The sequence below is a fragment of the Schistocerca piceifrons genome, chromosome 9 (assembly GCF_021461385.2).
Source record: "Schistocerca piceifrons isolate TAMUIC-IGC-003096 chromosome 9, iqSchPice1.1, whole genome shotgun sequence".
NCBI classification, from domain to species: domain Eukaryota; kingdom Metazoa; phylum Arthropoda; class Insecta; order Orthoptera; family Acrididae; genus Schistocerca; species Schistocerca piceifrons.
Window position 1 is genome coordinate 130,964,296 of NC_060146.1, and position 24,238 is coordinate 130,988,533.

The 24,238-nt window shown below is 44.1% G+C and overlaps 1 protein-coding gene across 2 annotated transcripts in view; it reads left to right on the forward strand.

Annotated features, from left to right (window-relative positions):
• Positions 1-1,623: 1,623 nt before the first annotated feature.
• LOC124717086 overlaps positions 1,624-24,238 on the forward strand; it is a 583,165-nt gene continuing 560,550 nt past the window's right edge. For both annotated transcript variants that reach the window (XM_047243783.1, XM_047243784.1), the window contains exon 1: positions 1,624-1,755. The gene's annotated coding sequence lies outside the window, so the exon portion shown is untranslated. The remainder of the gene's footprint in view (positions 1,756-24,238) is intronic.

The following is a 24,238-nucleotide window of genomic DNA, read 5'->3' on the forward strand; positions in this document are numbered from 1 at the left end:
CGACTCCTCCTACCCTCTACTGCTGAACCCATGAGTCTCTTGGGTAACCTTGCTTCTCCCATGCGTGTAACATGACCCCACCATCTAAGCCTGTTCGCCCTGACTGCTACATCTATAGAGTTCATTCCCAGTATTTCTTTGATTTCCTCATTGTGGACGCCCTCCTGCCATTGTTCCCATCTACTAGTACCTGCAATCATCCTAGCTACTTCCATATCTGTAACCTCAACCTTATTGATAAGGTAACCTGAATCCACCCACATTTCGCTCCCATACAACAAAGTTGGTCGAAAGATTGAACGGTGCACAGATAACTTAGTCTTGGTACTGACTTCCTTCTTGCAGAAGAGAGTAGATCGTAGCCGAGTGCTGACTTGCTACACCTCGCTTCCAGTTCTTTCACTATGTTGCCATCCTGTGAGAATATGCATCCTAAGTACTTGAAACCGTCCACCTGTTCTAACTTTGTTCCTCCTATTTGGCTCTCAATCCGTTTATATTGCTTTCCCAGTGACATTACTTTCGTCTTGGAGATGCTAATCTTCATAACATAGCCCTTACATTTCTGATCTAGCTCTGAAATATTACTCTGCAAACTTTCCATCGAATCTGCCATCACAACTAAGTCATCTGCATATGCGAGACTGCTTATTTTGTGTTCACATATCTTAATCTTACCCAGCCAGCCAATTGTTTTCAACATATGATCCATAAATAATATGAACAACAGTGGAGACAGGTTGCAGCTTTTTCTTACCCCTGAAAGTACTCTGAACCATGAACTCAATTTACCATCAACTCTAACTGCTGCTTGACTATCTATGTAAAGACCTTTAATTGCTTGCGAAAGTTTGCCTCCTATTCCATAATCTCGTAGAACAGACAATAACTTCCTCCTAGGAACCCGGTCATATGCCTTTTCTAGATCTATAAAGCATAGATACAATTCCCTGTTCCACTCGTTTCTCCATTATTTGCCGTAAGCTAAAGATCTGGTCCTGACAACCTCTACGAGGCCTAAACCCACACTGATCTTCCTCGAATTTGTCCTCAACTAATACGCGCACTTTCCTTTCAACAATACCTGAGAAGACTTTACCCACAACGCTGATTAAAGAGATACCTCTGTAGTTGTTACAATCTTTTCTGTTTCATTTCTAATTATATTTCTAGATTTTACCTGTGCAGGTTACTGATATAAAGAAAATACGAAACACCAGAAAATTACTAGTTCCCAACTGCTGTGGGAAAGCCTTTGAAACGGAGCCAGTCCCGCAGAGGGCAAATCTCGCGACCGAAGCATTCGTCTTGTCAGGCTCGGTTATTTGTAATCAGAATTCGCCTGAATATGCAGCGACGCGTAGCATTTAAGCGGCGAGTTATTTAAACTGTCGGTGCGAAAGAGTGACGTTCTTTCTTGCCGCGACTTGCATTTCTAGCGGGGCAGATCGTTGTGCGTGCCCCCTTGCCCCCACCAGACCGCGTCCACGGCGCCTATCGATTGGATAACAGCGCGCACGCGCGGGTTTCTACGCCAGCGACGACGGCGCCGCGCAGCGGTCCGGTTCCGAAACTGCAGCTCCCTCGCAAGCGCGGAGCGAGCAAACTTCAGTTGTCGCCTGACTTCCGCGCAAAGAGCACGTAATCGAGAAAAGAAGTATCGTTTGCGACCGATAGAAGCACATTTGATTACAGAAGGACAGAAGGCAGGCGCGTACAATAGCACGCTACTGCCGACGCTTTTCCGTCGCTCCGGTGAGTAGCCTTCTAACTTTGCTAATCGAACATCACCTCCGGGTATTGGATATTTACCTTTTACTTTCGTGGTGCGCACTCCACACAACAGAACAAATCTGCACAGCTGGAACAGGATGCAACAATTTCACGCCCACGTATAACTTTTTCACTTAAATAAAGTCCTTATTTACTGCTGACGTAATAATTTAGAAACAATGTTAAAGCAAGTCCCAACGAGTAAAAAAAAAAAAAAAAAATATCTGCACAATTTTATTTCTTTGACAGTTTCGTCGCTGTATTCTACACTTGTTGCCAGGTTTAAATTTTTGAGAACGAAGTAGTATAATACTTTTCATAACACTTTTTTTTTGTTTGGTTTATGCTGTTTGTCGAAATTCGTATGTAATGCGTTGACTCACAGCGCCAAAGAGCTATTTTGCTCGTAGATAGCATGTTGCAGGTAACTACAGCTGTATGGGAAGTTAATTTACTGTGGAAAATTCACGTCTACTCAGTTTTATTTTATTTTATCTTCGTGGTTTGGTTTTACTCAGTAGAACAAATCGAGACAGCAGAAAGTGCATACAATTATGTCGCTCTTACCTACTTCTTAACGCGACCAGATTTCCCGTTTACCAGTATAATGATTTTGTGACTATTTTTAAAAGAATGCATGTAAAATATCGTCTTGTAGAGCAAAGTAAGAAATCTATGCAGTTTTATCGCTTGACAGTTCTGTCGGAGCAGTCAACACTTTGGTTTAGATGTTGAAAATGACTTACATTATTTTTTCCTACAAGATTATTTTTGGGTGTATGCTGTATATTAGAATGAGAATTACCATCCGCCTGTGAAGGAGTGTTATCTTCGCTGTGTGCATTCTGATGAATAGCACAAATCCAGACACCTGGAACTACTAAAAACTGAAAGTACCGGAACTACTAATACATGCGATAGAGTCACGCCCACTTACAGCTTCTTCAATCAACTGAACTTCTTATTTACTAAAGAAACCATTTTCTAACAAATGTAAAAGAACCCTCGTAAAGTGAAGTCACATGGAGCGATCCAAAATATATAGACCTATTCATTTCCATCTCGTTAACAATTTCGTCGACATGGTGTGTACAAGTTTTGTATGGTGAAGATTGTTGAGAATCAGGTACTACAGTACTTTTTACAAAAAACATTTTGTGTTTATTGTGAATGTTTGAATGATCTGATCTACGCCGGCAATGAACGAATTTCTATTACAGCTATGGTTACGGTATTTCGAAGTGAAAAAACCGGGCGTATTACAAACAATCTTTATGCGAACCCTAATGGCTTACCTTTTTACGAAAGCATATTTCTCGTTTCCTCGAACCTTCTTAAGTAACTCTTTCTTGGTTTTGATGTTATCATAGTACAATCCACAGTACCTGATCACCCACCATGTGATATAGAGAAGAAACACCTGGAAGTAAATAAACTTGAAACGATAGTAGTAATAAGCTATATATAAGGTATCAGTTATGTATGGACGCAGAACGCAAAGCTGCAGATTCTGCAAGCATTGTTTTCTTGCACATAATTATATTCATTTGTACTAGCTGAGTACCTACCTATTTCTCTACCTTCCCCCCCTCTTTGTCCATCTCTTCCTCTCTCTCTATCCATTTTCTCCTTTGTCCTTTCTCTGTACATCCTGTCCTTCCTTCTCTCTGTCCATCTCTTTCATCCCCTTCTCCCTGTCTACCACCTCCATTCACAATTCTCTTCCCATCTCCTTCTGCCCCTCCCTCTGTCCACCTGCTATTCCTCCTTTCTCTTTTCATCTCTTCCTCCTCCACCCCTCTTTGTCCATCTCTTCCTTTTACATTTCTCTGTCATCTCCTCCTCCCCCTCCCCCCTCTCTGTTCATATCCTTCCCTCATATCTCCTGAACTGTGTATCGTACAGTGTGTAGTTTTGTAGGTACATTCAGCAGCATATGTGGATCCTGTCTGCTAAATGTGTTGCGAATAGAGTTGGTACCAAAGAGGCAAGAAACGTAAACGTCGTAATATTATGCCTGATGCGGCTGCATTAGCGACGAAAATGTAGTAAGCGACAACCTTTTTCCGTTTGGTCATTTTGTGGAGGATATCAGCGAGAAAAAGATTCGTAAAACTTTGAAATCATATGTAAAGTTTGTTGCAAATCACTCAGTTCTCTCGTTCTCAAATACTGCATAGTAGATATACCTATAGCTTATGCAATGTATACATTATGCAACAAGTAGTGTGGAAGTATGCAATAAACACATTGAATATTATATAATAATTGTAGTCATTATTCTGAATCGTATCGAGTAGCACATGCTAACCAAGAATGGCATTTTCACCAATATGATATAGTTCAAAAGTCAGAGTTAATAGCTGTCTCAGAGAGTAAATATCTTCCCATTATTAGCGTAATAGTCTTCAAATCAGTAAGTATCTTGTACTACACACTTTCTAAAGTAGTCTGTGTTCTTTCTAAGGGCTCAAGCTATCTCGTTACCAAATTTCATCAAAATCGATTCAGTAATGATAAATTTAGACGTCATGCATGATGCGGCAGTTTTTGACACATCTTAGTGTTTATGCCACCATATATCCTAAACTATTTGCCGTACATAGATATAGTTCTGCAGGTGCATTCATTGGTAACCATTGTCTGGAAAATGTGTCGCGAATACAGTCAGTAGTAAAGACGTAATAAAAACGTCACACCTGATGCGAAAATAAACAGCGAAAATGTAGTAAGGGCTAAACGTTTTTCCTTTCATCAATATGTGGGGACTAACAGCGATAATACGTTTCACAAAGGTTTGAAATTACGATAAAGCTTGTTGCAAGACACAAATTTCCCTCGTTTTCAAATACTGGATGAAGACAGTTCGCGTATTCGCACCTCGTGGTCTACTGTGCCTTTTTTTAATCTCCAGCCCAGTTCCTCTAATAGGTAGGTGGTTATTACCCTCACAGAGATTTTTTCCAGACAGATTTGGTTGAAATCGGTCCTGTGGTTTCGGAGGAGACGTGGAACCTACATACATCCGTAGATCCATACATTTCTATAGTATGTACGATTTTTTTTTTCATGTTGCGATTTTGATGAAATATGGCCTATACAGCGCTACTAGCTACGCTGATGGTTATCAGTGAAAACCCAACAAAAATTCGTTTAATAGTTTTTGCAGATTAGCGTGTTCAGACAGTCAGACAGACAAGAAAGTTTTAGTAAAACTTTAAAGCACCGTATCTTTTTTTCGTGATCTGATTTAGAGGAACTGAAGCCTTTCTGATGCTCCAAACTATGCTCAGATTACCCGTGAAAATCTCATGAAAATTCTTCTAGTAGTTTTTGAAGACTACTGTGTTAAAATACAAACAATATAGACACGATTGCTTTACAGTTTTCTTATTAGTGTAGATTTGAAACTTACCTGCACATCAAGCATTCTACATCATACACAGTTGTTCCTTTCCGCAGAAATGGGAATTCCCTAAGGTAATTGCCCCTAAATTTGCATTTACAATTACCTTCAGTCATATTTGAAAAGTTCTTTACAATCACAACAGCTAATATGAACGTTGCGGCCGCAAGCACGTCCATCTGGATGCGTGGCACGCTAACTACAGAGCAACCAAGTCGAAGATCTAGACGCAGTGCCACGACAGTCGACGATCGCCAGAAATGTTGCAAAACTGCTCTAATCTCTTCCAATTTGTGCCCAGTCTCTATTTCACTCCACGAGATCACATTTGACATCATAGAACAACTATTTGACATGAAAGTCCAAAAATCGGGTTCTTCTTACTGTTTCATAAATTTATGAGGTCTACAACTTCGCTTCTGCCGTTTTGCAATAGACGGCAGTAGCGGCAAGTGGGGTTCGGGTGGTTGGTCATAGGTGTAATACAATAAGCTTAGGCATCTGTAAACATAATGCCATAAAAATATCAGTCGATTTGTGATTGCATCATAAGGTTATTCTAGATTAAGTACGTCAACTTTCGTACCCATTTCTCGCCATTTGCGGGAAGTTTTAATTTTCTGCTTTAAGACGAAGAAATCTGCGGCTGTGGCTCTTAAAAGGCTGGGTAAGACCAATGGTGATGGAACTGTTAGTGGAAGCATGTGCAGAGAACGTTTTCAACTCCTTAAAAAGGACAGAACGTTTTCGTAGCTACGGAAACAGGCGAAGACAGTCACAGGACATCATTATCGAAAGCAACTGATGCGTTCGAGCCCAGAACTTAAACACAAACGGCCACAATACAGCGATAGACACGTAAAGGTAATTTCTCTGCAGGTCAGCGCTCGACCCCGCGTCGCAAAACCCGTCACAATACACATGCAGACGTTGAAATGAGAAGTCCTATCCCTCACGCCGTATTCTCCATACGTTGCTCTCTCTGACTACCACCTTTTTCGATCAGTGGCATACTGTCTGGCTGACCAGCACTTCCGATCATATGAACACGTGCAAAATTTAATCGATTCATGGATCCCCACAAAAGACGCCCAGTTCTTCTGCCACGGGATTCGTATGCTACCCGACATATGGGAGAATGTAGTGGCCAGCGATGGGCAATACCATGAATCATAAATTTGTTGTGCGGTTTTCACAATAAAGCCTCGAACTTCGGGAAAAAACGGCGGAAGCAATGTTGTAGCCCTAGTACAATATGATGCTGAGATAAAACATTAAAAACCGCATTGAATCCGGAGAAACTGGACGATTTGATAACCCTAACTAATGCTGTTTTTCCATAGATGTCACGATGAGGGCAACCGCAATTGTGCGGAAAAATAATTCATTGTGAAACACAAATCAGACTCTAAACTCACGAAATATTTAAACAAATTATAGAAAATTCATGTTAAAAATGTGGAGTCAGTAACAGCGCCTGGACGAACTTCTGTAAATACACTAAGAAAAATAAATAAATAAAAATAATGAACAGTGCATCATGAAGGAGTAATCCCAATGGGACCGAAATCGGTAGATGTCATGTACATTACGCTCAAACGAATGATTACAATTTCAGGGAACTGGTCAATATATTCAAGAGAAAGAGCTTAAAAAGTGGTTCAAATGGCTCTAAGCACCATGGGACTTAACATCCGAGGTCATCAGTCCCCTTGACTTAGAACAAACCTAACAACATCACACACATCCATGCCCGAGGCAGGATTAGAACCTGCGACCGTAGCGGCAGCGCAGTTCTGGACTGAAGCGCTTGGAACCGCTCGGCCACAGCGGCCGGCAGAGCTTAACAACCTGAGCAAGCAAATAATGCGTTGATCCACCTCTGGCACCTACGCAAGCAGTAATTCAGCTTGGCATTGGTTGACTGAATTGTTGGTTGTACTCCTGAGAGACATTGTGCCAAATTCCGTCCAATTGGTGCGTTAGATCTTCAAAATCTCGTTCTGGTTGGAGGTCCCTGCCCATAATGCTCCACACGTTCTCCATTCGGGAGAGATCTGGCGACCTTACTGGCCAAGGTAGGATTTGGCAAGCACGAAAACATGCAGGAGAAACTCTGGTCCTGTGTGGACAGAAATTACCTGCCAGAAATATAAGTAAAGGTTGGCTTGCCATGAAGGGCAACAAAAGAGCGCATAGAATATCGTCCGTGTGTATTGTAAGGGTAGCTGAATGGTCAACGTACCAGATTGTCAATCCCCTGGGCCTGGGTTCGATTCACGGCTGGGCCGGGGAAATTTTCTCCACCTAGGCACTGGGTGTTGTGCTGTCCTCATCATCATCCTATCATCCTCATCGACTGCAGGTCGCCAAAGTGGCGTCAAATTGAAAGACTGGCACCCGGCGAACGGCCTGCCCGGTGGGGGGCCCTAGCCATACGATTAAATAAATAAAATAAAATTGTAAGGGTGCCGCAGATGACAACAAAAGGAGGGCTGCTGTGAAAAGAAATGGCAGCCCAGACTATCACTCCTGGTTGCTGCGCCGTATGGTGGTCAAAGGCCAGGTTATTATTTCGCCACTGTGCGGCACGTCTCTAGACACATCTTCGGTCTGGAATCTCATTGACTGGAGTAGAATTGTTTACAGTGATGAGTGCCACTTCGAACTGAGCCCTGATGACCAGTGAAGAGGGCTCTGGAGACACCTCCGATCCCGGTGGGTTACCAACCCGACTGTGGTCCACCACACAGCCCAAAATCCAGGTGGTCTAGTGTGTCACAGTACAGCGGTATGTCAACAATATCTTACGTCTCGTTGTGTTGCCCTCCATGGCAAGCCATCCTGGGCTTACATTTCAGTAAAATAATGCCTGTCTGCACAAGGCAAGAGATTCTGTTGCTGGCCTTCATGTTCCCCAAACCCTACCTTGTCCGGCAAGGTCTCCAGATCTCTCTGCAATTGAGAACGTTTGGAGTATCATGGGTCAGAGATTGGCACTATATCACTCAGGAGAACATCCAACAACTCTATCAGTCAATGCCAAGCAGAACAACTGCTTGCATAAGGGCTGGAGGTGGACCAATGAGTTATTGACTCAATTGTGAAACTCTTCCTCTTGAATACATCACCCAATTTTCTGAAATTGTAATCGTTTGTTTGTCTCTACATGTACATAGCTTCTACCTATTTCCGTCCCATTGGGATATTTCCTTCGTGGTGCGCCGCTTTTTTCCATCAGCCATTATTTTGAAACATTTTTGTTTAGTCTACCATGAGGGTTGGAACTTTAATAGTGGCAACTATTTATTCACACCTTGTACAAAATAGATACATAAGTTTTACTGACGTTCAAAGTAATCACCAGCATTATGTATAACCCGTTGCCAGCAATGTGGAGGATACTCTTAGCAGTGCCAGTTGTGTTGACATTCGAGCCACGCGGTCTATTGCCCGACGAATTTGTAGCAGTTCTGAAACGAATGCCGTGAAGTGTTTCCTTCAGGCTAGAAACTTACGAGGGCTTAAATCAGAGGAGTGCAGTAGGTGGTAGCACTTAGTAGCCCCATCAGTCAAACAAATCAGTAACAGTTTGCACTGTATGTGCTTTACTATTGTCCTGCAAAATGATGGTCAGGTCCTGCAGAAAGTGTCATCACTTCTGTCCCTAAGCTGGTTGTAGGTTGTGTTCCAAAAATGAACAGCATAGAGACAGAAGTGATGACACTTTCTGCAGGACCTGACCATCATTTTGCAGGACAATGGTCAAGAACGTACAGTGCAAGCTGTTACTGATTTGTTTGACTGATGGGGCTGCCACGTGCTATACCACCTACTGCACTCCCCTGATTTAAGCCCTCGTAAGTTCAACTCGATTTCTAAACTGAAGGAAACACTTCACGGCATTCGCTTCAGCACTGCTACAAATTCGTCAGGCAACAGACCGCGCTGCTCGAACTGTCAACACAATTGGCACTGCTAAGAGTATCCTACGACTTCCACATCGCTGGCAACGGGTTATACACAATGCTTGTAACTAAGGTCAGTAAAACTTTGAAACATGTATCTATTTTGTGCAGATTGTAGATAAATAGTTGCCACTATTAAAGTTCCAACTCTCGTACATTAAATGGCACAGAAGCGTTTTCTTCATACCCGAATACATCGAACATCCGGAGTATTCCAGTCGTATATGTACATAGATAAGAGTGAGATTAGGAATGTTATAGGGGATTGATGACGTATTATGATCCATCACACATGGTATGTGTCTTGCAAGGTCTTATTGCAACATTTTGATTACGAGTGTAGTAACCGGATTCCATAAAAATCTTCCGCCCATATAACAGTAGCAATAACGGCTGGCGGTATACATTTCTACAGCAATTAAATAATTAGTTTATGACCATCACTTCTTTCCAAGATTTACTTCATACTTAGTTGACTATCAAGGTCAGTGTTTTACGTGGTTTAGCGCCGTGGTGCCGGCGAAATGGGCCAGTTTCTTTTCTCAACCTGTCAGTCTTCAACCGTAATATGATGCTGACTTATGTTTAGCATCATTTACCACCTTTTTGCAGCGCAGCTACAGAAATATCAGCTGATGTGGGTAATGTGACACCATGTACGCGTGGAAGAGCAGAAAACAAGATCTGACGTGTTCTAATGCGAATAGCTCAGCTGTGCCTGTTACATATATTTTTTAGTTAGGTGATAGCACAAAATCAGTAATGACGACAAAACTATATAAATATTTCATCAGTTCAGTGGGCGACGACGCCTTCACAATAACGTATTTGTTGTTGGAAGAAATGTATTCAGAGTCGCGAATTTAATTAGACTTCAGATACATAATTTATTAATGACAAATGAAAATTTCTGCGGGGCCTGGACACGTACCTCGATTTCTCACTTTGCACAAACGGTGGCCTTAACGACTTTTTCTTATTTTAGTAGTACCTACCTGTTTCTTCGTCATTATTTATCATTCTGCCTTTGCGGATGTCGCATTGCACCTCTTCAAATTCATCGATGAGAACTTCACTCAGTCTTTCTTATAACAGAACACGCTGAGCTATCCCGCTGTCTCAGTTCGGCTATTCTTGCACGACTCAAGGACCGACCTAAATCTCCATGTGCCACTGAGTGACCACGTCCTGTATTGATATGTATTACGCCAATATAGATGTTTTGAAATAATGTTCATTGATCAGAGTTTAATTTTGTGAATTCTCTGTGTAGGTTTTTTTTATATTTGTGCCTTGCTGTTGACGATATGGTTATATAAAACCAGTCCAAATAAATAGAAAAAAGACAGTTAATAGTGAGATTAGGAGTTTTATAGGGGACTGCTTAAGTACAATGATCCATCAGACGTGATATGTGTCTTGCATCGGTCTTATTGCAACATTTTGATTACTTCATGTAATAATTTGATGGTGCTATTGCAGTCGACGTTTGGAGCCAAACTAACCTCGATACAGACAATCGAATTCGAGTAATCGGTTATGTTTTAACTGATATTGAATTATTTAACGTTAGTATCCCCCATACCTGATGCTTTACAAAACTGGACTGCCATCCATAAAATAGCTTCAAACATTTCATTACAAATGAGTTAATGTGCTAAATATTTGACGTTAAGCATATAAATCCCTTATGCCTGAAAACGAAAGGCCCTAATTATGCTCGTTTATTATTTGCGGATTACTCAGCCATAGACCATCGAAAAAGTAAAAAAAAAGGGAACGTTTTAACAAGAGCTGTTTTTTATGCATCTCTCTTATTTATGCGGTCACGTGTGCTGAAATACGTACTACACAGTGAGATAATTTTGCAGGTACTCTCTGCAAAATATATTGAAAACAAAGTTAGTATCGAAGACGTAATAAATTAAAACATCATGTCTAGAGTAGTGCTGTGCCAAATCTGCGGTTCCGTATTCTCGGTACACTACATAAAAATGTCGTTAGTAAATTGAAGGCTAACCGGTAGTATTGGTACCTTTGGTAGGGAAAGAAATATAAATTAATGTGTGAGAGAGAAACTGAGAGGCAATGATTTCTCTCTCTCATTTTTTTTTTTGGTACACAATTAAACCGCACATCATTCAGTGTTACTCCATTGTGTATTTTATATCCTTACAGAATATAAATTGCTTTTCATAAGTAATGAAAATTATTTGATCACGTAACTTCTGCGCTTTTATGTAACGAAAGAAATTACTCTTAATGTAACCAGCGTCTGCGCTCAATAGAACTTTCTTCATCATGATCAAAGTCAAGAGTTGCTTGTTATTATTGATAGACGCGAAACTTGTTTATGAGTAAAAGAGACATGTTTTATGTAAGTTGGACGAAGCATTGGAGCGATGTTCGATATATATTTGTTTTGCACCTGTTTTTAATTTCAGCTTTGTGTTGAGGAAATTTGCATTTTGTAGCGCTGTATGACAAATCTGTATTGTTTTCTTTATTTTTATTTTAACGTCCCACTGTTTGACGTTACAAAAAGTGGTTTAAATGGCTATAAGCACTATGGGAGTTAACATCTGACGTCGTCAGTCCCCTAGACGTAGAACTACTTAAACCTAACTAACCTAAGGGCCTCACACACATCCATGCCCGAGGCAGGATTCGAACCTGCGACTGTAGCAGCAGCGCAGTTCCCGACTGAAGCGCCTAGAACTGCTGGACCACAGCGGCCGGCTTTGACGTTACAAATCAACAGTTTTCGAATAAAATGTGAATCAAACATTGACAATTTCAGTTTTGCTTACTTTTAAGTAACAGACAAGACGATGACTGTTTTGAGCAAACATGTTCTGTGAGTTAACCAGTCTTTAAGTATCCTCACTCAGTTTCGAGGCAGTTCACTGCTTTGGGTTTTCAGGGAAATCTAGTAAGAAACTGATCGTATAAATAAAGAAACTGGTCGTTTTAAGGTAGCGCCTAACAGGTATGCAACACACGTAATTTACAGGTAATGCAGGTACGCCTTTAGTTCAAATGGCTCTGAGCACTATGGGACTTAACATCTATGGTCATCAGTCTACGCCTTTAGCTGATCACAGCTATTACGCTAACTACAGTAGTCTAAGCTTACGTATGAGAGTCTCCAGTAGCCCACGATAGCTTTACAAGTCTCGCAAGTTTCATCATGCCTGGTGCTGAAGTTTTCTGCGTGAACAGGATAAATGTGATAAGCGATAAACTTTTTTTCCTTTTGTTATTTTGTGTGGGGTTGGGGAGCGGAGTTGTCAGCGAGAAAAAGATTCGCAAAGGTTTCAAATAATGTGGAAAGGTTGCTGGAAGTTTGTGTGTGCTCTCATTCGCAAATACTGGAAGAACGGAGTCTGGGCAATTTGCGCGCGATGAGCTACTCTCTCTCTCTCTCTCTCTCTCTCTCTCTCTCTCTCTCAAGACATGTTCACTGTTTTAATACAGCTGCCAACGCACCCCGCATCTCTGTTGTCAAAGGCCTCCATCTTGCCATTCTTCCTCGTCTCCTTCTGTTGCTCTTGTCTCTGTTGCTACTTGGACACCTGTTGTATTGGATTGTATTGTATCGAACTGGGGACCTAGAAACGACGGAGAGGCCTCGTCCCCGCTGTAGCCTGCAGTGGTACGCAACTCCACAACAGGCTACAGCAGTCCGCTCACCCCACCGCCGCCGCACACTGAACACAGGGTGGTTGTGTGGTTCGTCCCCCAGTGGAACCCCCAAATAGTTCAAATGGCTCCGAGCACTATGGGACTTAACTTCTAAGGACATCAGTCCCCTAGAACTTAGAACTACTTAAACCTAACTAACCTAAGGAGATCACACACATCCATGCCCGAGGCAGGATTCGAACCTGCGACCGTCGCAGTCGCGCAGTTCCAGACTGTAGCGCCTAGAAACGCTCGGCCCCACCGCCCTCCTCCCCCCCCCGCCCCCTCCTCTCGCCCCCTCCCCCTCCCGCCCGCCCCCCCCTCCCCCATCCCCCTCCCCCCCGCCCCCCGCCCCGCCTTCCCCCCGGCCACCTGCCCCCTCCCCCTCCCCCCCCGCACACAAGAAGATGGTCAAATGACCGGTGAGTCTACACTATATTTTTTTATGATGATGGCATCTGTTGTTTCGGACATGTCCGAAAGAACAGATACCATCTTTATATATATATATATATATATATATATATATATATATATATATTTGGTAACTGTAATTTCTAGATACTGAGTTGAATTGGCACCCTTTAAATTTGTGTGCTTTATTGTGTAGCCGAAATTTAACGGATTCCTTTTCGTACTTATGTGGATTCCCTCACGCTTTCCCTTATTCAGAGACAATTGCCACTTTTCGCTTCATACAGATATGGTGTCTAAGCCATTTTGCAATTAATTTTGATCTGTTGCTGACTTTACTAGACTGTAAACGACAGCATCATCTGCAAATAATCTAAGAAAGCTGCTCGTATTGTCTCCTAAATCGTTAATGTAGATAGGGAACAACATGATTTTCCGTCGACTACTACGTCTGTGTGTGTGTGTGTGTGTGTGTGTGTGTGTGTGTGTGTGAATTCCTGAGGGATCAAACTGCTGAGGTCATCGGTCCCTACACACTACTTAAGCTAACTTATGCTAGGAGCAACACACACACCTATGCCCGAGGGAGGATTCGAATCTCCGGCGGGAGGGGCCGAGCAATCCATGACACTACACCTCGAACCGCACGGTCACTCCGCGCGGCGATTACTACGTACTGTGTTCTTTTTGGTAGGAAATCGCGAATCCAGTCGCGGAACTGATGAGATACTGCATCTTCATGCAATTTTATTAAAAAAAAATGGCTCTGAGCACTATGGGACTTAACTTCTAAGGTCATCAGTCCCCTAGAACTTAGAACTACTTAAACCTAACTAACCTAAGGACATCGCACACATCCATGCCCGAGGCAGGAGTCGAACCTGCGATCGTAGAAGTCGTGCGGTTCCAGACTGAAGCGCCTAGAACCGCTCGGCCACAACGACCGGCAATTTAATTAGAAGTCTCATGTGAGGAACTGTCTCAAAAGCCTTCTGATATGATCTAGATAGATACACAGAGGGAATCAATTTGAGATCCCCTGTTGATAGCACTCATTACTTCGCTCGAGTGAAGAACTAGTTGTGGTTCATAAGATCGATATTTTCTGACTACTTACTAAATGTGTGTCAAGAGATCGTTGCCTTCGAAGTAACTGATAAAGTTCAAACACAATATACAGTGTTAAGAACAATTTCGCACTCGGAGTTCGCTGCACGATTCATCACGTAGTATCAAGTGTTGAGTGCTGTTGACAAGGGATTTCAGATCGATTCCGTATTTCTGGATTTCCGGAAGGCTTTTGACACTGTACCACACAAGCGGCTCGTAGTGAAATTGCGTGCTTATCGAATATCGTCTTAGTTATATGACTGGATTTGTGATTTCCTGTCAGAGAGGTCACAGTTAGCAGTAATTGACGGAAAGTCATCGAGTAAAACAGGAGTGATTTCTGGCGTTCCCCAAGGCAGTGTTATAGGCCCTTTGCTGTTCCTTATCTATATAAACGATTTGGGAGACAAAGTGAGCAGCCGTAATCGGTTGTTTGCAGATGACGCTGTCCTTTATCGACTAATAACGTCATCAGAAGATAAAAACGAACTGCAAAACGATTTAGAAAAATTAGCTGAATGGTGCGAAAAGTGGCAGTTGACCCTAAATAACGAAAAGTGTGGGGTCATCCACATGAGTTTTAAAAGAAACTCGTTAAACTTCGGTTACACGATAAATCAGTCTAATCTAAAAGTCATAAATTCAACTAAATACCTAGGTATTACAATTACGATCAACTTAAATTGGAAATAACGGATAGAAAATGTTGTGGGAAAGGCTAACCAAAGACTGCGTTTTATTGGCGGGAGACTTGAAAAATGTAACAGCTGTACTAAGGAGACTGTCTACACTACGCTTGTCCGTCCTCTTTTACAATACTGCTGTGCGGTGTGGAATCCTTACCACATAGGACTGACGGAGTACATTGAAAAAGTTCAAAGAAGGGCAGCACGTTTTGTATTATCGCGAAATATGAGAGAGAGTGTCACAGAAATGATACAGGTTTTGGGCTGGACATCATTAAAAGAAATGCGTTTTTCGTTGCGACGGAATTTTCTCACGAATTTCCAATCACCAACTTTCTCCTCTGAATGCGAAAATATTTTGTTGACACCGATCTACATAGGGTGGAAGGACCACCAAGATAAAGTAAGGGAAATCAGAGCTCGTACGGAAAAATATAGGTGTTCATTGTTTCCGTGCGCAATACGAGATTGGAATAGTAGAGAATTGTGGCGGTGGTTCGAAAAAACCCTCTGCCAGGCACTTAATGTCATTTGCAGAGTATACATGTAGATGTAGATGCAGATGCAGATGTAGATGTAGGAGTACAGAAATGTCTGTCACTGAATATCGTGCTGCGCATATTTCGGGCAGTAAATGGACGTACAGGATTGGCAATCCGGCAACAGTGTAATCATGTATACAGAACTACCTCTGTCAGGTTTTATCAGTTGTGCTCAGTAGTTGGTGCAGTGGATAGCGCTTTGGGTTAGCATACACGAGATCGAGGTTGCAATGCTGGGTCGAGGCTTATTTGTTTTTATTTGCTAAAAGTGGTTTGCCTGATACGGTATCTGGCGTCTTAATCGTTATATAGCGATTAGAGTGGGCCTTCTCAAAAACATTTGCAATCACGTACTACGAGCACAGAAATGGAAATCCAATCGTTTTCATTGGTCAGCTTTTAAGGAAACCTTTAGCGGGCCGTGAACGCGAATTTTTTCGTATCAAGGCATCTGCTAGATCCCAAACTAGTTTTCTGTGCACTCTCCCCCAATGGTCCCATCGATTAATACCAACTATTATTCTTGCACGTTCAGGTCCATTACATTTCGTTAGGGCCTTACGTCACCAGTAGGGCTAGAAAAGTGCTTTGCAAATGGTTCAAATGGCTCTGAGCACTATGGGACTTAACATCTGAGGTCATCAGTCTCCTAGAACTTAGAACTACTTAAACCTAACTAACCTAAGGACATCACACACATCCGTGCCCGAGGCAGGATTCGAAACTGCGACCGTAGCAGTCGCGCGGTTCCGGACTGCGCGCCTAGAACCGCTAGACCACCGCGGCCGGCAAAGTGCTTTGCAAATAATATCGATTGGACCATTGTGGGAGAGTACACAGAAAACAAGTTTGGAATCTAAGAGACGCAGTGGCGCGAAACAATTCGCGCACACTACTTGCAAAAGGTTTCTTTATAAGCTGACCAGTGGAAAAGATTGTATTTCCATTTCTGAAACCGGGTGGAAGGGTGGAGCGCTGACCACGAGCCGCACCCCAGTACCGGCGTCGATTGACGCCATTGGCTGACGGTGACACGGCTGGACGTTGGTACGGATGGTCGCGCCAGAACCTGTGGGCGGACGTTATTCTACTTTCCGCACAGCGTACGTGACTGCAACAGGAGGAACACTTGCTGCAATAGGAAGTACACTCTTTCATATACTTTGCAGTTATTTTGCGGAGTACGAATGCAGATGTACTGGAATGGTACACATGTTCTAGCGTTTTCCATAAGTTTAATAAACACAACAGACACGCTTGATAGAGATTTAGTTAACAATAATGCACTGAAGCGCTAAAGAAACTGGTATAGGCATGCATATTCGAATACAGAGAGATGTAAACGGGCACAATACGGAGCTGCGGTCGGCAATGCCTCTATAATACAGGTGTCTGGCGCAGTTGTTAGATCGGATATTGCTGCTAGAATGGCAGGTTATCAAGATTTAAGTGAGTTCGAACGTGGTGTTGCAGTCGACGCACGAGCGATGGGACACAGTATCTCCGAGGAAGCGATGAAGTGGGGATTTCCCCGTACGACCATTTCACAAGTGTACCTTAAAATCAGGAATCCGGTAAAACATCAAATCTCTGACATCGCTGCGGCCGGAAAAAGATCCTGCAACGACGGGACCAACGAGCACTGAAGAGAATCGTTCAACGGGACAGAAGTGCAACGCATCCGCAAATTGCTGCAGATTTCAATACTGGGCCATCAACGTCAGCGTGCTAACCATTCAAAGAAACGTCATCGATATGGGCTTTCGGAGGCGAAGGTCCACTCGTGTACCCTTGATGACTGAACAACACAAAGCTTTACGCCTCGCCTGCACCCGTCAACACCGACATTGGACTGTTGAGGACTGGAAACATGTCGTCTGGTCGGACGAGTCTCGTTTCAAATTGTACCTAGCGGATGGACGTGTACGGGTATGGAGACAACCTCTTCAATCCATGGATCCTGCATGTCAGCAGGGGAACGTTCAAGCTGGTGGAGGATCTGCAATGCTGTGGAATGATTTGTAGCCCCTGGTATGTCAGATAGGTGAAACGTACATAAGCGTTCTATCTAATCACCTGAATCCATGAATCCATTCAGGTCTGTGCATTCCGACGGACTTTGGCAATTCGAGCAGGACAATGCGATGCCTCACACGTCCAGAACTGCCACAGAGAGGCTCCAGGAACACTCTTCTGAGTTTAGACACTTCCACTGGCCACCAAACTCCCCAGACATGAACATTATTGAGCGTATCTGGGATGCCTTGCAAAGTGCTGTTCAGAACAGAGGTCAAGCTCCTCGTTCTCTTACGACTTTATGGACAGCCCTGCAGGATTCATGGTGTCAGTTCCCTCCAGCACTACTTCAGACATTATTCGAGTCCTTGCCACGTCGTGTTGTGGCACTTATCCTTTATCGCGGTGGCCCTACACGATATTAGGCAGGTGTACCAGTTTCTTTGGCTCTTCAGTGTACATTCTCCTTCATTCATTGCAACAGTGTGCCAACATTGGGGTAACTGTTCGAGTCCTCGACTGTAGAAATCACGTGGTTTTGACCCGAAGGGCTCGCTCGTCAAGACATATTCGGAGCGCATTTCATCCGAAAGGAAGTTCAGTGAAGGTTGTTGTATAGAGATCGGGAAAGGCGAGAATCTGAGGGCGCAAGATCGGGTGGGTGGGTGCGGAATGATTTCCCAACGCAACTCCAGTGTGTTTGTCTGTCTAGCAGAATGCGGGCAGGCGTTATCGTGGGATAGCATAACTTCATGCGGTCTTCCTGGTCGTTGTCCTTTGACTGCTTCTGCAAGACGTTTCAGTTGTTTGCAATAAAAGTTAGCAGTGATGGTTACATCTCGGGGAAGCAATTCGTAGTACAGCTCTCGGTCGCTGTTCCACCACATAAATAACATTATCTTTTTTATTTCTTAAATAGAGGTGGAGCCCCTCCACGCCCACACCGGCATGATGACCAACTCCAAAGGTCTACTGCCATCTCTGCATAAGGGTTACTTTTCACTAAAGTGAGGTATCGCAAGATGTGGGGACTGCGATGTTCGCGTACGTCTGGTTAAGGTTAACCATTAATACTCGCTCATCTGGAGATAGATTGGGTCGAAGTCGAACGAAGGGTAGCGGTTTGAAGGGCAGAGGGAAAAAAAATGCCAAGGCAAGAGCCAAGGGAAAGCGATAGTTAGGTCGTGTGGTAAGAGCTGTAGCGGATGTCTTGCTGCCTGCGATAGGTCGTGCAAGGGTAGGCTTTGTTAGTAGTGGGTACCATACATGTCGATACCTTTGGCGTTGTGCGGTGTGTTGCTCGGCGGCTGCCGCTGGGAGCCGGTGTTGAGCTCTCGTTCAGCGTCAGAAGACCTGTAACAGATAGGTTCATCATCGTTTTGGGTCCGATAGGTCATATATCGGATGCACTGTGTAGGGCGATGTTGGCGAATTGTTTGTGCGTCAGTGGGCGAGCTCGTCGGTGTACCTGCTGTGGGCTGCTAAAAAAACGATTCCGTCTTCAGGCCACGAGTGGCCTACCGGGACCATCCGACCGCCGTGTCATCCTCAGAGGAGGATGCGGATAGGAGGAGCGTGGGGTCAGCACACTGCTCTCCCAGTAGTTATGATGGTATTCTTGACAGAAGCCGCTACTAGTCGGTCGAGTAGCTCCTCAATTGGCATCACGAGGCTGAGTGCACCCCGAAAAATGGCAACAGCGGATGGCGGCCGGGATGGTCACCCATCCAAGTGCTGACCACGCCCGACAGCGCTTAACTGCGGTGATCTCACGGGAACCGGTGTATCCACTGCGGCAAGGCTGTTGCGCTGGTCAGCTCTAATAGCAGCTGGTAATTACCAGTCAGTGCTGCTGATACGCAGGGGCTTGCCGACGTTTGTCGCTTGTTGGTGTAAGTTCACCACAGGTGGCTATACCCTAGCTAGTAGTGTCTTTGGCCGTTTGTGCTTCCACCTATGGTTGTGATCGTAGTTTCCCAGCGTGTCTCGAGTTCCTGTATAGTCGTGTTGCGTGTTTTTTTAATACTTCCTTGAGGGTTTCAAGGCGGTACTCTTGGTGAAGATCCACGGTGCGTGTGTAGCGTGGAGCGTTGCTAATGATTCGTAACACTTTGTTATGTATGATCTGCAGGCGGCGCAGTCGCGTAGGAGCTGCATATCCCCAGACGGGAGCTGCGTACGTCATCAGAGGTCTAACCAGTGTCATGTATATGGACCTCTTTTGTGGATGCGCTCAGGACTTTATACGGGGAGTTGCTACTATCTTGTATGGGGAGCTGCTGCTTTCTTTGGGGTGAGCCATTCCATTCTCTTCCTTCTGTCAGTATATAGACGCTATTTGCCACCAGTAACGAAACGGGATGAGAATGGTCAGTCTTGTTGCTGATCCAATTGATAACCAGCAAGGAGAGATGAGCGTGTGGCCACCCACTGATTAACTTGTGATGCGGTACCGATAGACCCGACTTTTTAATCTTCTCCATGCCACGCAAATGTCGCACGGTGATGGAATGATCACCGTTCATCACCTATGTCAGTTCTCGACTACACTGACCTGGATCGCTGTGAATTAATGCGTTTAAACGATCACCATCTAACGCCGAAGGTCTTTCTGAACGTGGAGGATCGCTAATGTCAAAACGATTACCCTCGCCCGGTTGGCCGTGCGGTCTAACGCACGGCTTTTCGGGCGGGAAGGAGCGCCTGGTCTTCGGCACGAATCCGCCCGGCGGATTTGTGTCGAGGTCCGGTGAACCGGCCAGTCTGTGGATGGTTTTTAGGCGGTTTTCCATCTGCCTCGGCGAATGCAGGCCGGTTCCCTTTATTCCGCCTCAGTTACACTATGTCGGCGATTGCTGCGCAAACAAGTTCTCCACCTACGCGTACACCACCATTACTCTACCATGCAAACATCGGGGTTACACTCGTCTGGTATGAGACGTTCCCTGGGGGCGTCCAGCGAGGGCCGAACCGGACAATAACCGTGGGTTCGGTGTGGGGCGGCGGTGGGGTGAAGTGGACAGCGCTAGTCGTCGTGGGGTTGTGGACCTCTGCGGCTGAGGCGGGAACGGAGCCTCTCCGTCGTTTCTAGGTCCCCGGTTAACATACAATACAATACAATACACTGTCAAAACAATTGTCTTTAAATTGTGAAAATGAATTTTTTTTTCGTGCTCTGTCCAGCGGTATTACCCCCTTCCCGACGCAAATATTTCTGACTGCGCGTCTGAAATCTCTCTACTGAACTCATTTCAGTTGGCACACCATTTTCTAGGTACACAGCTCCACTCAATATCTCTAAACGATAACATAACTCAAAAGCCGCAGTGAACTACAAATAAAAAATGACAATCGGTAAGCCGGCCGGGTGGCCGAGAGGTTCTAGGCGCTACAGTCTGGAACCGCGCGATCGCTACGGTCGCAGGTTCGAATCCTGCCTCGGGCATGGATGTGTGTGATGTCCTTAGGTTAGTTAGGTTTAAGTGGTTCTAAGTTCTAGGGGACTGAGGTCCTTAGAAATTAAGTCCCATAGTGGTCAGAGCCATTTGAACCATTTAGTCAGGAATTGGTAAATAAACCCATGGCAGCCGGAATAAGAACACGCAAAACAGAAACGCTACAAATGCACCAAGCTAGTAGAAGTTCTGGAACAGAAGTCTCGTCTTTATACTGGTACCATCCGCTAAGTCATTAACACGCACATAACTCCTGCACGCATATGCAGATTGGGAGCTACCATCACATAACGTTTTTCGGAAGAAAACCATTATTTCATGCGTGGTTTTTTTTCAGCACTGCAAATTAAATTCTCGTTACTGCTCTTTGGTAGCTTTTGTGCATTTCGCTGCGGCTTTCGATTTATAATTTACAAACCCTCGTCCCGCGAGCGCGCTTTGCCTTTTTTGTGGCGAAATTGGGTTCACTTTTGCGGGTACGTTTTGCACGTATTGGCTCTTTTTCTGGTTGAAAACAAAAAACGCTACTAGAAGCTTTCATGTTAACATTGCCAGCACAGTATCGGTTGGTGTCGTCGAGTTTCGCTGCTGACATCTCGAAAATAATCGCATTTTTTTCCCATCATCGTTCGCTGAACACGAGAAATTTACATATTCGCAGATGGAATTCATCTGTGTTCGTTCGTGTACAGCTACTGCGATGCGTGACGAATTTGTCGATTATCGCAGCGGTCGCGCGGTTCCAGACTGAGGCGCCTAGAGCTGCTGGCCACTCCGGCCGGCCAATATATTTGTGCCCAATGTTATACAGTATGTACCTTGAGCCAACAGTAAAAGAAATCAAGGAGTAATTTGCAAAAGGAATTGAAGTTCAGACGGAAGAAATTAAAATTTTAGTGTTCTCCGACTTCATTGTAATTCTATCAGAGGCAGCAAAGGACTTGGAAGATCAGTTGGTCGGAATGGATTGTGCCTTGAAAACAAGCTACAAAATGAATGTAAAAGAAAGGAAAGCAAAAAGTTATTTAATGTAGTAAAACCAATTCAGGCGGTACTGCGGGAATGAGATGAGGGAGTGAGACACTAAACGTAATTGATGGGTAGCAACGTAACACACGATTACTTGTCTCACTTGAAATTTTGGATTAATAGTGGAAAGCAACGCCCAATGTGTCCTCATCTGAACAAGCTATGCCGTACAATGGGCAAAATAATGACCCAACGGAATCTGACTTCAGCACAAGGTTAAAAATACGTAAGCAGTTGACACTTTACTTCACACAGACATGAAGAAAATCGTGGGATACATTGATACGAGGGTCACTACAAAACAAATGCACACTATTTTTGTAAAAATACAGTTTTCATTCTGCATGTGTGAGCGTTTTACAGTGGGTAGATACATCCTTCCCGCTTGTTTTCAAACTTAGTTCAACCTGTTCCCGTGAGTGGCGCCGCCACAGCATGTCTTCAAGATGGCTGCTACACTTGACATTCGTCAGAAGCAACGTGCTGTCATAGAATTCCTGTACTGTGAAAACGAGACATTGGGAAACATCCAGAAGAGGTTGAAAAAGGTGTATTGAGATGCTGCTGTCGATCGCAGTACAGTTAGTTGGTGGGCAAGCTGATTACGTGATGAAAGCAAGCACCGCAGTATTGAGGATTGTCCTCGCAGCGGCAGGCTTCGTGCTGCACACACTCCAGACAATGTGCAGAGAGTTAACGAATTGGTGACTGCTGACAGACGCATCACAGTGAACGAATTGTAACGCTACGTTGGAATAGGGGAAGGAAGTGTTTGCAGAATACTGAAAGTGTTGCCGTTAAAAAAGGTTTGTGCCAGATGGGTTCCCAAGATGTTGACAGTGGCTCACAAACACACAAGAAAAACGGTATGCAGCGAACTTTTGGAACACTACGAGAATGATGGAGATGAATTTCTTGGAAGAATTGTGACAGGTGATGAAACGTGGCTCCATCATTTTTTACCAGAGACGAAGAGGCAATCAATGGAATGGCATCATGCAAATTCACCCAAGAAAAAAAAATTCAATTCCACATCTTCTGCTGGAAAATTTATGACTACGGTGTTTTTCGATTCCGAAGGACTCTTGCTTTTGGACATCATGCCTGATACATATGTGACGACACTGAAGAAACTTCAAGCTCGACTGAGTCGTGTTCGACCACATCGTCAAAAGCAGGATGTTTTGCTGTTGCACGACAATGCACAGCCACATGTCAGTCAAAAAACCATGGAAGCGATCACAAAACGCGGATTGACAACACTGAAACACCCGCCTTACAGTCCTGACCTGGCTCCATGGACTATCATCTCTTTCGGAAGCTGAAAGACTCTCTTCGTGGAACAAGGTTTGAAGATGATGACTCCCTTGTGTTCGCTGCCAAACAGTGACTCCATCAGGTTACTCAAGAATTTTACCGTGCGGGTATACAGGCGCTGGTTCCAAGATGGCGTAAGGCAGTTGAGAGGTATGGAAATTATGTGGAGAAATGAAAATATTGTTCCTAAAGGATGTATCTACACACTGTAAAACTTTCAAACATGTAGAATTAAAGATGAATTTAAAAAAAAGTGTGCATTCCTTTTGGAGTCACCCTAATATCGTGTCGTACCTTCTTCTGTGCGGCGTAGCGCAGCGGTTGGATTTGGCATGGATTCAACACGTCGTTGGAAGTCCCCTGCAGAAATATTGAACCATGCTGCCTCTAAGGCCGTCCATAATGGCGGAAGTGTTGCCGGTGCAGGACTTTGTGCACGAACTGATCTCCCGATTACATCCCATAAAAGTTCGATGGGATTCATGTCGGGCGATGTGGGTGGGCAAATCATTCGCTCGAATCGTCCAGAATGTTCTTCAAACCAATCACGAACAGCAGAGGTTGAAAATACCGCTTCAGTTGTAAATTAATTTATTTTCACACGACCGCTTTCGGACTGTTATAAGCCCATCCCCAGGTGTCATAGCTGTGCTGTGGTCCCCTAACGCCGTGTACCATGCATGGTGTGCTGCCTATGAGCACAGAACAGGGAGTCCTCCCTGTTGCACGATGTTGCATTGACCAGTAAGACAAGATTACTGAGCCATATGTGGGATGAAACTTCACACTTCGCACTAATAATAGACGGCGCCACCGTCGCCTCTCTTGTTTTTAGCGC